Source organism: Callorhinus ursinus, unplaced genomic scaffold, assembly GCF_003265705.2.
Source record: "Callorhinus ursinus isolate GAN/ISIS: 27379988/994484 unplaced genomic scaffold, GSC_fseal_2.0 scaffold104, whole genome shotgun sequence".
Lineage (NCBI taxonomy): Eukaryota > Metazoa > Chordata > Mammalia > Carnivora > Otariidae > Callorhinus > Callorhinus ursinus.
The window spans coordinates 404082-418804 of record NW_027397166.1 but is presented as its reverse complement, the minus strand read 5'-3'; positions in this window follow the sequence as shown (position 1 = coordinate 418804).

The window sequence follows — 14723 nt, the reverse complement described above, 5'->3', positions numbered from 1 at the left end:
ATGCACAGAAATCTGTTGCTTTCTTTTACACTAATGGTGCAACGGTGGAAAGAGAAATTAGAGAAATGATTAAATTTACAACAGTATCTTCTTTTTTTTAACATATACTGTATTATTTGTTTCAGAGGTACAGGTCTGTAATTCATAAGTCTTACACAATTCACAGTGCTCACCATAGCACATAACCTCACCAGTGTCCATCACCTAGCCACCCCAACCCTCCCACACCCCACCACTCCAGCAACACTCAGTTTGTTTCCTGAGATTAAGAATTCCTCATATCAGTGAGATCATATGATACATGTCTTTCTCTGATTGACTTGTTTCACTTAGCATAATACCCTCTAGTTCCATCCACATCGTGGCAAGTGGCAAGTGGCAAGATTTCGGGGTTTTTTTTTGATGGCTGCATAATATTCCATTGTATATATGTACCACATTTTCTTTATCCATTCATCTGTTGATAGACATTTTGGCTCCTTCCATAGTTTCGCTATTGTGGACATTGTTGCTATAAACATTAGGGTGCACATAACCCTTCAGATCATTACATTTGTATGTTTGGGGTAAATACCCAGTAGTTCAATTGCTGGGTCATAGGGTAGCTTTATTTTCAACTTTTGGAGGAACCTTCATACCATTTTCCAGAGTGGCTGCACCAGCTTCCATTCCCACCAAAAGTATAGGAGGGTTCCCTTTCTCTGAATCCTCACCAACATCTGTCATTTCCTGACTTGTTAATTTTAGCCATTCTGACTGGTGTGAGGTGGTATTGCATTGAGGTTTTGATTTGGATTTCCCTGATGACAAGTGATGTTGAGCACTTTTTCATGTGTCTGTTGGCCATTTGGAAGTCTTTGCAGAGATATCTGTTCATGCCTCCTGCCCATTTCTTGATTGGATTATTTGTTCTTTGGGTGCTGAGTTTGAAATGTTCTTTATAGATTTTGGATAGTAGCCCTTTATCTGATATGTCATTTGCAAATATCTTCTCCCATTCTGTCAGTTGTCTTTTGGTTTTGTTGACTTTTTCCTTGCTGGGCCAAAGCTATTTATCTTTTTTTTTTAAGATTTTATTCATTTATTTGACAGAGAGGGAGACAGCGAGAGAGGGAACACAAGCAGGGGGAGTGGGACAGGGAGAAGCAGGCTTCCCGTGGAGCAGGGAGCCCGATGCAGGGCTCGATTCCAGGACCTTGGGATCATGACCTGAGCTGAAGGCAGACGCATAATGACTGAGCCACCCAGGTGCCCCAAAAGCTATTTATCTTGATGAAGTCCCAATTGCTCATTTTTACCCTTGTTTCTTTTGCCTTTGGTGATGTATCTAGGAAGAAGTTGCTGTGGCTAGGGTTGAAGAGGTGGCTGCCTGTGATTTCCTCTAAGGTTTTGATGGATTCCTGTCTCACATTTAGGTCTTTCATCCATTTGGAGTCTATTTTTGTGTGTGGTGTAAGGAAATGGTCCAGTGTCATTCTTCTGCATGTGGCTGTCCAATTTTCCCAACACCATTTGTTGAAAAGACTGCCTTTTTTCCATTGGACATTCTTTCTTGCTTTCTCGAAGACTAGTTGACCATAGAGTTGAGGATACATTTCTGGGCTCTTTATTCTGTTCCACTGATCTATGTGTCTGTTTTTGTCCCAGTACCATACTGTCTTGATGATGACAGCTTTTTAATAGAGCTTGAAGTCCGAATTGTGATGCCATCAGCTTTGTTTTTCTTTTTCAACATTCTTTGGCTATTCAGGGACTTTTCTTGTTCCATACAAACTTTAGGATTATTTATTCCATTTCTTTGAAAAAAGTTGATGCTATTTTGATAGGGATTGCATTAAACATGTAGATTGCTCTAGGTAGCATTGGCATTTTCACAATATTTGTTCTTCCAATCCATGAGCATGGAACGTTTTTCCATTTCTTTGTGTCTTCCTCAATTTCGTTCATGAGTATTTTATAGTTTTCTGAGTACAGATTCTTTGCCTTTTTGGTTATAAATTTATTTCTAGGTATATTATGGTTTGGGGTGCAATTCTAAGGGGACTGACTCCTTAATTTCTCTTTCTTCTGTCTTGTTGTTGGTATATAGGAATGCCACTGATTTTTGTGCATTGATTTTATATCCTGCCACTTTACTGAATTCCTGTATGAGTTCTAGCAGTTTTGGGGTGGAGTCTTTTGGGTTTTTCACATAAAATATCATATCATCTGCAGAGAGTGAGAGTTTGACTCCTTTGCTGATTTGGATACTTTTTATTTATTTTTTGTTGTTGTCTGATTGTTGTGGCTAGGAAGTTTAGTACTATGTTGAATAGCAGTGGTGATAGTGGACATCCCTGCCATGTTCCTGACCTTAGGGGAAAAGCTTTTAGTTTTTCCCCATTGAGAATGATATTTGATGTGAGTTTTTCATAGATGGCATTTATGATATTGAGGTATGTACCCTCTATCCCTACACTCTGAAGAGTTTTAATCAAGAAAGGGATGCTGAACTTTGTCAAATGCTTTTTCTGCATCTATTGAGAGGATCATATGGTTCTTGTTCTTTCTTTTATTAATGTATTGTATCACATTGATTGATTTGCAGATGTTGAACCAACCTTGCAGCCAAGAATAAATCCCAATTGGTCATGGTGAATAATCCTTTTAATGTACTGTTGGATCCTATTGGCTACTATTTTGGTGAGAATTTTTGCATCCATGTTCATCAGGGATATTGGACTGTAATTCTCCTTTTTGTTGGGGTCTTTGGTTTTGCAATCAAGGTCATGCTGGCTCATAAAATGAGTTTGGAAGTTTTCCTTCCATTTCTATATCTTGGAACAATTTCAGAAGAATTGTATTAATGCTTCTTTAAATGTTTGGTAGAATTCTCCTGGGAAGCCATCTGGCCAAGGGCTTTTGTTTATTGGGAGATTTTTGATGACTGCTTCAATTTCCTTAGAGGTTATAGGTCTGTTCAGGTTTTCTATTTCTTCCTGGTTCAGTTTTGGTAATTTATATATCTCTAGGAATGCATCCATTTCTTCCAGATTATCTAATTTGCTGGCATAGAGTTGCTCATATGTTGTTATAATTGTATTTCTTTGGTGTTGGTTGTGATCTCTCCTCTTTCATTCATGATTTTGTTGATTTGGGTCATTTCTCTTTTCCTTTTGATAACTCTGGCCAGGGGTTTATCAATCTTATTATTTCAAAGAAGCAGTTCCTAGTTTCACTGATCTGTTCTACTGTTCTTTTGGTTTCTATTTCATTGATTTCTGCTCTGATCTTTATTATTTTTCTTTTGCTGCTGGGTTTAGGCTTTATTTGCTGTTCTTTCTCCAGCTCCTTTAGGTGTTGGGTTAGGTTGTGTATTTGAGAACTTTCTTGTTTCTTGAGAAAGGCTTGTATTGCTCTATACGTTCCTCTTAGGACCACCTTTGCTGCATCCCAAAGATTTTGAACAGTTGTGTTTTCATTTTCATTTGTTTCCATGAATTTTTTAAATTCTTCTAAAGATATAGGGTACCAGAATGGATAAAAAACAAGACCTATTGATATGCTGTTTATAAAAGATTTATTGTAGACACAAAGACACCCACAGATTGAAAGTGAGGGGGTGGAAGACAATCTATCATGCTATTAGACATCAAAAGAAAGCTGTAGTAGTCATACTTATATCAAACAAACTAGATTTTTAACCAAAGACTGTAATAAGGGATGAAAGGAGGCACTATATGCTAATAAAGGGGTCAATCCAACATGAAGATCTAACAATGTAAATATTGATGCCAGCAACTTCAGAGCAGCCAAATATATAAATCAATTAATAACAAACTTAAAGAAACCCATTGGTAATAAAACAATAATTGTGGGGAACTTTAACATCCCACTCATAGCAACAGACAGATAACCGAAGCAGAAGATCAACAAGGAAACAAGGGCTTTGAATGACACACTGGACCAGATGAACTTAACAGATATATTCAGAACTTTTCATCCTAAACAGCAGAGTACACATTCTTTTCAAGTGCACATGGAACATTTTTCAGGAAGATTACACATTAAGTCACAAATCAGGGTTCAACAAGTACAAAAAGATTGATATCATACCATGCATATTTTCTGACCACAACACTATGAAACTTGAAGTCAACCACAAGCAAAAATTTGAAAACACCACAAATATATGGAAGTTAAAGAATATCCTTCTGAAGAATGAATGGGTCAACCAGGAAATTAAAGAAACAAAACATATATGGAAAACAAGAATAATGAAAACACTACAGTCCAAAACATATGGCGTACACCAAAGGCAGTCCAAGGAGGGAAGTATATTGCAATACAGGCCTACTTTAAGAAGCAAAAAAAGTCTTGGAGGGAGGAGAAAGATGGCAGAGGAGTAGGAGACCTAAATTTTGTCTGGTCCCAGGAATTCAGCTAGATAGGTATCAAACCGTTCTGAATTCCTACAAATTCAATAGGAGATCGAAGAAAAGAATAGCAGCAACTCTCTAAACAGAAAAGCGACCACTTTCTGGAAGGCAGGACGTGTGTAGAAATGAATCCTAAGTGATATTTGGGAAGATAAACCGCAGGGAGAGGGAGCCAGCTACCGGCAAGTGATAGAGCAGCGAATAACAAAATCGGAATTTTTTAAAGGTCTGCTCCACTGAGGGAAGTCGCTCCAGTGGCTAAGCAGGGGGTGGAACCCTCTCTGGGACAGTGTGGTCTCAGGACGCTCGGGGTCACAGAAAGACCGGGGGTACCTGAGTGCAGCAGAGCTCCAAGGTATCAGAGCTGAGCAAAAGGCTGTTGAGACGGAGCCGAGGAGTGGGCTCTCAGCTCGCAGTTGCCATAAACTGTGATCTGTGGCACAGTCGGGCCACTACTCTTCGAGCAGGGACCCAAGAAGCAATAGATCTGGGAAGATTCCCCTTCCTCCCCTGGAAGGAGCAGCGCAGGAGCACACCACAGGAATCTGCTGGGTTTGGAGACTCCAAATGGAGTCCTGTAGATTGGAGCATTGAGTCCATTTATATTGAGTAATTATTGATAGGTATGAATTTAGTGCAATTGTATTACATTTAAAGTCACTATTCCTATAGATTGTCTCTGTTCCTTTCCAGTCTTTGTTGCTTTTGGTCTCTCTTTCCAGGTCAAAGGGTCATTTCTTGTAGGGTTGGTTTAGCGTTCACCAACTCCTTTAGTTTTTGTTTGTCATGGAAACTCTATCTTTCCCTCTATTCTGAATGACAACCTTGTTGGATAAAGTTTTCTTGGCTGCATATTTTTCCCATTTAGCACGTTAAATATATCATACCACTCCTTTCTGGCCCCCTAGGTTTCTGTAGACAGGTATGCTGCTTATCTGATATGTCTACCTTTGTAGGTTAAAGACCTTTTGTCCTTAGCTGTTTTCAGAATTTTCTCTTTATCTTTGTATTTTGCAAGTTTCATTATAATATGTCTTGGTGTTGACCTGTTCTTGTTTATTTTGAGGGGAGTTCTCTGTGACTCTTGGACTTGAACGCCTGTTTCTTTCCCCAGATTAGGGGAGTTCTCAACTATAATTTGTTCAAATAATCCTTCTGCCCCTTTTTCTTGCTTTTCATCTTCTTCTGGGAATTCTTTGATATGGATACTATTGCACTTTGTGGAATTGGTGAGTTCCCTAAGTCTGAACTCAGAACCTAATAATTTTCTTTCTCTTTTCTTTTCAGAATCATTATTTTCTGTAATTTTATCTTCACTATCACCTATTCGATCCTCTATTTCTTCCATCCTCATTGTGGTTACATTTGGTCTGTTTTGCATCTCAGTTATACCATTTTTCATTTTGGCCTGACTACTTTTTAGGTCTTTATCTCTGCAGGCAGGGTTTCTCTGGTGTCTTTGGTGCTTCTTTCAAGCTCAGCTAGTATTCTTTTTGTCTTAAATACATATAATTTTTATTTGTCAAAATACAGAAAAATATTTTTATTATTAAGTTCAGTCAGCATATAGTACATCATTAGTTTTTTTTTTAAGATTTTATTTATTTAGAGCACCTGGGTGGCTCAGTTATTAAGTGTCTGCCTTTGGCTCAGGTCATGATCCCAGGGTCCTGGGATCGAACCCCTCATTGGGCTCCCTGCTCGGCAGGAAGCCTGCTTCTCCCTCTCCCACTTCCCCTGCTTGTGTTCCCTGTCTCACTGTGTCTCTCTCTGTCAAATAAATAAATAAAATTTAGAGCAGGGAGCCCAATACGAGGCTCGATCCCAGGTCTTGTGGATCATGACCTGAGCCGAAGGCAGACGCTTAATGACTGAACCACCCAGGCACCCCAGTACATCATTAGTTTTTGATGTAGTGTTCAGTGATTCATCAGTTGCATGTAACACCCAGTCCATAGCTAGTGTTTTTTTTAAGATTTTATTTATTTATTGAGAGAGTGCAAAAGGGGAGAGGAGCAAAGGGAGAGGGAGAGAGAAAATCTCAAGCAGACTCCATGCCAAGTGTGGAGCCTGACATGAGGCTTGATTTCATGACCCTGTGATGATGACTTGAGCTGAAATCAAGAGTTAGACATTTAACCTACTGAGCCACCAGGTGCCCCTCAGCTAGAATTCTTATTACTGTTGTTCTCAATTCTTGTTCAGATATATTGCTTATACATGTTTTGAGCAAATCTCTGTGATTTCTTCTTGATCTTTCCTTTGAGGAAGATTATCCCATCTTGTCATTATGTCTAGGTTTCTGTCCTTTGCATAATATTTAAAACTATTTTATTTAGTCAGAGAGAGAGAGTGTGTGTGTTTGTGCACAAGCAGGGGAAGCAGAGGTAGAGGAAGAAGCAGGCTCCCCACTGAGCAAGGAGCCCAGTGCGGGACTCGATCCCAGGACCTTGTGATCATGAACAGAGCTGAAGGCAGATGCTTAACTGACTGAGCCATCTACGTGTCCCTCTTTTGCGTATTTTAAAAGCTTGTTGTGTTTCCTGCTCCTGAGAGTAATACCATATAAGAAGAGGTCGTAAACTGTCCTGCGTCTGGCATTTCAGGAAGTGGATCCGGTATATGCTGTGTGCACTCCGCTGTTGTGTGTTGGGTGCTCTTTCCCAGAAGTCAGGCCTGTACGGAGTTCCTCTTTGTTTGCAGTGGGAAGTGTTTCGACCATTAGATAGGTATACTTTGAATTTTTTGTTACAATAAGTCTGGGGAAAAAATGCTTGATCAAAGAAAAAAGAGAAGGAAAAAGAACAACAACAAAAAAACCCAAAAAGGCAAACAAAATCTATAAGGTTGATTCCAAAAATAAAATGAAGGAAAAAAGAAAAAGAAAAGAAGCCTGAAACCAAAAACTAGACAAGGAAATAAACAAACCAACAAACGAACAAAAAACTAGAAGATTGATACCAAAGAAAAAAGAAAAAAAAAAGAATAACAGAAATAAAATAAAATAAAATAAATTAAAAAATAACAAACTGGGGGAAGGAAAAGATATCAGAGGAGTAGGGGACCCTATTCCAATCAGTCCCTGAAATTGACCTGGATGTCTACTAGACCACTCTGAGAACCCACAAAATCAACCTGAGATGTAAGAAGATATATCTGGATCTCTACAAACAGAATATTGCAGGCAGTTGGTTTCAAGGTATGAAGTGGGGAGCCGTGATTCTATGGGGAGATATTGGAAGGTAAGCAGAAGGAGGAGGGAGCTGCCATAAGCACTCATGCCAAGAAGATGAAATAACACAGAAGCACAAAAGCCTCCCACGATGGGGACCAGGCACAGACTCATAGACTGATAGCGATGGGGAAAGGACTTTAGGGCAGCCCCCCATACTGAAACCTGGAGTAGTGGGGCTGCAAATGTGAACTGGGGGAGGTTGGTGGTTTTGAAGCACAAAGGGCAGAAAAGTGCCCCAACCCAGAGGTGAGGACTGGGAGAGATGCTGAGGGGTGCACAACCCAGGATGCTGCAGATTATAGAAGCACAGACAGAAGTGGAGATAGTGTGGCCTGGAGAGCTCACTGAAGAACAGACTGCAATCTCTCTGCTATGAGGCAGAGGGTTGGAAACCATCTCTTCAGTTCTGACTCTCAGAAGAGATGCAGAAAGCCATGGAAAGCCTACAGGGAAAGGAGAAAAAAAGCCCCCCAAATCCAGTTTTTACTGAGCCCATCCCCCCCATAAGGGGGAGGGCAACTCTCCTCAAACAGGGTTGCCTGAGTAACAGCATAGCAGGCTCCTCCCTGGGAAGACAGACTGGGAGAACAAGAGGCCAGCAGCCCTAAGGTCTCTATAAAACAGGTGCCTTTTGCTTGGGATGTGGTCAATAATATGGACTCTATACATTCCTTCAACCACCCATCAACAGAATAACTAGGGGGAAGAACCCCCAAAATAAGAAAGACTCAGAGAGTGTGATTTCTGCCAGATTTACAAATGGATACAGATATAACCAAGATGTCAGAGATGGAATTCAGGCTAGCAGTTGTGAAGACAATAGCTAGAATGGAGAAATCAATTAATGGCAACATAGAGTCTCTAAGGGCAGAAATGAATGCTGAACCGGCAGAACTTAAAAATAGTATCATTGAGATCCACTCTAATATAGATAATCTAAAAGCTAGGGTAAGCGAGGCAAAATAATGAATTAGTGATCTACAAGAACAATTAATAGAAAAGAAGGATAATGTAGAGGCCAGGAAGAAACAACTCAAAATCCATGAAAAGAGAATCAGAGCAATAAGTGACACCATGAAACGTTCCAATGTCAGAATTATTGGGATCCCTGAGGGGGTGGAAAGAGAGAGAGGACTAGAAGATATATTTGAGCAAATCGTAGCAGAGAACTTCCTTAATCTGGGGAATGAAACAATAATTCATGTTTTAGAGGCAGAGAGGACGCTTCCCAAGATCAAGGAAAAGAGGCCAATGCCCCAGCATGTAATAGTAAAACTCGCAAATCTTAGAACTAAGGAAACCATCTTAAGGGCAGTTGGGGGAAGAGATTCCTTATGTACAGAGGGAAGAAAATCAGAATAAAGTCAGACCTATCCACAGAGAGCTGGCAAGCCAGGAAAGGCTGCCAAGACATATTCAGGGTACTAAATGAGAAGAACGTGCAGCCAAGAATACTTTATCCGGCAAAGCTGACATTTAGAATGGATGGAGATATGCAGAGCATCCAAGATTGGCAGAAGCTGAAAGAATATGTGACCACTAAGCTGGCCCTACAAGAAATATTAAGGGGAGTTCCATAAAAGGAAAGTGATACAGAACAGAAATTTACAGAGACAATCTATAGAAACAAGGACTTCACAGGCAGCATTATGATAATAAACTCATATCTTTCAATAATCACTCTCAACGTGAATGGTCTAAATGTTCTAATAAAACAACCCAGGGTTGCAGATTGGATAAAAAAACAGGACCCATCCATATGCTGTCTACAAGAGACTCCTTTTGAATCTAAAGATACATCCAAACTGAAAGTGAAGGGAGGGAGCTCCATCTTCCATGCCAACGGAAAACAAAAGAAAGCTGAGGTAGCAATTCTTAATCAGACAAATTAGATTTTAAGCTAAAGATGGTACTTAGAGACACAGAAGGACACTATATCATTCTCAAATGGTCTATCCAACAAGAACATCTAGCAGTTGTAAATATCTATGCCCCCAACACAGTAGCAGCCATCTACATAAGCCAACTGTTCACCAAAATAAAGAGACATATTGATAACAATACGTTAATTGTAGGAGACCTCAATACTCCACTCTCAGCAATAGACAGATCATCTAAGCAGAAAATCAACAAAGAAACAAGAGCTTTGAATGACACACTGGACCAGATCGACCTCAGAGATATATACAGAACATTCCACCCTAAAACTACAGAATACTCATTCTTCTCAAGTGCACATGGAACTTTCTCCAGAAGAGACCACATATTGGGTCACAAATCAGGTCTCAACTGATAACAAAAGACTGAGATTATTCCCTACATATTCTCAGACCATAATGCTTTGAACCTGGAGCTCAATCGCAAGAAAAAATTTGGCAGAAATTCAAACACTTGGAAGCTAAAACCACTCTGCTCAAGAATGTTTGGGTCAACCAGGAAATCAAAGAAGAACTTAAACAATTCATGGAAACCAATGAGGATGAAAACACATCAGTCCAAATCCTATGGGATACAGCAAAGGCGGTCCTAGAGGAAATACATAGCCATCCAATCCTCACTCCAAAAAAACCAGAAAAACCCCAAATTCACCAACTATCTTTACACCTTAAAGAACTACAGAAAAAGCAAAAAAGAGAGATGCCTAAGCCATGCATTAGAAGAGAAATAATTAAGATTAGAGCAGAGATCAATGAATTAGAAACCAGAAACACTAGATCAGATCAAGGAATCTAGAAGCTGGTTCATAGAAAGAATTAATAAGATCGATAAACCACTGGCCAGACTTATCCAAAAAAAAAGAGAAAGGACCCAAATTAATAAAATTATGAATGAAAACAGAGAGATCACGACTAACACCAAGGAAATAGAAACAATTATTAGAAATTATTATCAACAACTCTATGCCAATAAATTGAGCAACCTGGAAGATATGGATGCTTTCCTGGAAATGTATGAACTACCACAAATGAAACAGGAACAAACTGACAATCTGAATAGGCCAATAACCAATAACGAGATTGAAGCAGTGATCAAAAGCATCCCAAAAAACAAGAGTCCAGGGTCTGATGGATTCCCTGGGGAATTCTACCAAAATTCAAAGAAGAAAAAAAACCTATTCTCCTAAGCTGTTTCAAAAATTAGAAACAGAAGGAAAGCTTCCAGACTCAGTCTATGAGGCCAGCATCACCTTAATCCCCAAACCAGGCAAAGACCCCATCAAAAAGGAGAATTTCAGACCTGATGAATATGGATGCCAAAATCCTCAACAAAATCCCAGCTAATAGGATCCAACAGTACATTAAAAGGCTATCCACCACGACCAAATGGGATTTATCCCCGGGATACAAGGGGGGTTCAACATTTGCAAATCCATCATTGTGATAGAACACATTAATAAGAGGAGACAGAAGAACGATATGGTCCTCTCAATTGATGCAGAAAAAACATTTGACAATATACAACATCCTTTCCTGATTAAAACTCTTCAGAGTATAGGGATAGAGGGAACATTCCTCAAGTCCATAAAATCCATCAATGAAAAACCCAGCAAATATCATCTTCAATGGGGAAAAGCTAAGAGCCTTTCCCTTAAGATCAGGAACACGTCAAGGATGCCCACTCTCGCCACTATTGTTCAGCATAGTACTAGAAGTCCTAGCAACAGCAATCAGACAACAAAAAGAAATAAAAGGTATTCAGATGGGCAAAGAAGAAGTCAAACTCTCTCTTTCCACAGACGACATGATACTTTATGTGGAAAACCCAAAAGACTCCACCCCCAAATTACTAGAACTCATACAGCAATTCAGTAATGTGGCAGGTTACAAAATCAATGCACAGAAATCAGTTGCTTGCTTATATACTAACAACACAACTGTAGAAAGAGAAATTAGAGAAATGATTCCATTTATAATAGCACCAAAAACCATAAGATACCTCAGAATAAACCTAACCAAAGAGGTAAAGGATCTATACTCTAGGAACTACAGAACACTCATGAAAAAAATTGAAGAAGATGCAAAAAGATGGAAAAACATTCCATGCTCATGGATTAGAATAAACATTGTTAAAATGTCTATGCTACCCACGAACTCAACAGGAGATCAAAGAGGAGAGTAGCAACAACTCTCTGAACAGAGAAGCGACCACTTACTGGAAGGTAGGATGTGCGGAGAAGTGAATCCGAGGCGATATTCAGGAGGATAGACGGCGGGGGAGGGGCCTCCGCCGGCCGCTTCTGGCAAGTGATAGAGCCGCGGAGCACAAAATCGGACCTTTTAGAAGTCGGCTCCGCTGAGGGACGTCGCTCCCGTGGCTAAGCAGGGGTGGAACCCTCGCGGGACAGTGGGGTCTCAGGACCCTTGGGGTCACAGAAAGACCGGGGGAGCCTGAGTGCGCCAGAGCTCCCAGGTATCGGAGCGGGGAAGCCGGCTGCAGAGACGGAGCTGAGGCGCGGGCTCTCAGCTTGGGGTTGCCATAAACTGTGATCCGCGGCCCAGTCGGGCCACTGCTCCTGCAGCAGGGACCCAACAGGCGGCAGATCCGGGGAGACTCCCCTTCCTTCCCGGGGAGGAGCGGCGCGGGAACGCACCGCAGGGATCTGCTGGGTTTGGAGACTCCACACGGGGTCGGGTGCCAGAGATACAAACGCTCGGTCACAGGCCGGGTGAGCACGGAGTGCAGCCGGAGACCAGGGACAAGGGAGTGACTGCTTTTCTCTGGGGGCGCACTGAGGACCGGGGCCCCGAGTTCTCAGCTCCTCCAGGTGGAGATTGGGAGGCCACCATTTTTGCCCTGGTCCTCCAAGGCTGTACGGAGAGCTTGCAGGGAACAAAAGCTCCTGAGATCAAACCCGAGCAGCTTGCTTAGCCCGGACCGACAAGGGCGGGGCTATTCAGCCTCCGGCAAAGACATTTGGAAACCACAGCAACAGGCCCCTCCCCAGAAGATCAGCACAAACAGCCAGCAAGCCAAGACCAAGTTGATCGATCAAGGAGAACGGGAGAACTCCAGCGCTAGGGGAATACTGCACATAGAATTCATGGCTTTTTTTTTTTACCATGATTCATTAGTTCATCAAAGTTAATTTTTGTTAACTTTTTTTCTTTTTCTTCTTTTTCCCTTTTTCAACCAACATCTTATCAATCTCTTTTAAAAAAAAAAAAAAACATTTTTTATTTTTCATTTTTAGAGTCATATTTTATCCCTTCATAGTAGTTACCCTTATTTTTGGCATATATATATAAGTTGTTCTCTCTTCAAAATTTTGAGATACAGTTTCTTCTAACAGATAAAAATATACCCTAAATCACTAGTGTATGGTTCTGTTCTAGTCTCCTGCCTGATCACATTCTCTCCCTTTTTTCTTTCTTTTTTTTTTAAATCTTTCTTTTATCAAACAACTTCTTATCTTATCAAGTCCTTTTATAAAATCTTTTATAATTTTCATCTTTACAGTCATCTTCTATCCCTTCATTGTATCAACCCTTATTTTGTACATATATGTCTTTCTTCCTTTAAAATTTTAGGAGGCACTTTTTTCTAACAGACCAAAATACGCCCAAAATCTAGTGTGTGGCACTGATCTATGCACTAGCCTGATCATATTTGATCACATTCTGCGTTTTTGTATTGTTCTGTTTTTGTTTTTATCTTTTTTTTCTTTTTTCTTTTTTTTTTCTCTTTCTTTATTCTTTCTTTCCCTTTCTTTTCTCTGGTTTCAGGTCTTTTGCGATTTGTATACAGTATATTTGCTGGGGACGTTGTAAACCTGTTAGTATTTTGTTCTCTCATTCATCTATTCTCCTCTGGACAAAATGACAAGACGAAAAAAATCACCTCAGCAAAAAGAACAAGAAGTAGTACCGTCAGCCAGGGACCTACTCAATACGGACATTGGTACGATGTCAGACCTAGAGTTCAGAATCATGACTTTAAAGATACTAGCTGGGCTTGAAAAAAGTGTGGAAGTTATTAGAGAAACCCTTTCTGGATAAATAAAAGAACTAAAATCTAACCAAGTCGAAATCAAAAAGGCTATTGATGAGGTGCAATCAAAAATGGGGGCACTAACTGCTAGGATAAATGAGGCAGAAGAGAGAATCAGTGATATAGAAGACCAAATGATGGAAAGTAAAGAGGCTGAGAAAAAGAGGGAGAAACAACTACAGGATCACGAGGGCAGAATTCGAGAGATAAGTGATTCGATAAGACGAAACAACATTAGAATAATTGGGATCCCAGAAGAAGAAGAAAGAGAGAGGGGGGCAGAAGGTATATTGGAGGAAATAATAGCAGAGAACTTCCCTAATGTGTGGAAGGAAACAGGCATCAGAATCCAGGAGGCACAGAGAACTCCTCTCAAAATCAATAAAAATAGGTCAACACCCCGACATCTAATAGTAAAACTTACGAGTCTCAGAGACAAAGAGAAAATCCTGAAAGCAGCTCGGGAGAAGAGATATGTAACCTACAATGGTAAAAATATTAGATTGGTAACAGACCTATCCACAGAGACCTGGCAGGCCAGAAAGGACTGGCAAGATATCTTCAGAGCACTAAACGAGAAAAATATGCAGCCAAGAATACTATATCCAGCTAGGCTGTCATTGAAAATAGAAGGAGAGATAAAAAGCTTCCAGAACAAACAAAAACTAAAGGAATTTGCAAACAACGAAACCAGCCCTCCAAGAAATATTGAAAGGGGTCCTCTAAGCAAAGAGAGAGCCTAAAAGCAGCAAAGATCAGAAAGGAACACAGACAATATACAGTAACAGTCACCTTACAGGCAATACAATGGCACTAAATTCATACCTTTGAATAGTTACCCTGAATGTAAATGGGCTCAATGCCCCAATCAAAAGACACAGACTATCAGATTGGATTAAAAAACAAGACCCATCCATATGCTGTCTGCAAGAGACTCATTTTAGACACAAAGACACCCCCAGATTGAAAGTGAGGGGGTGGAAAACCATTTACCATGCTAATGGACACCAAAAGAAAGCTGGGGTGGCAATCCTTATATCAGACAAACTAGATTTTAAAACAAAGACTGTAATAAGAGATGA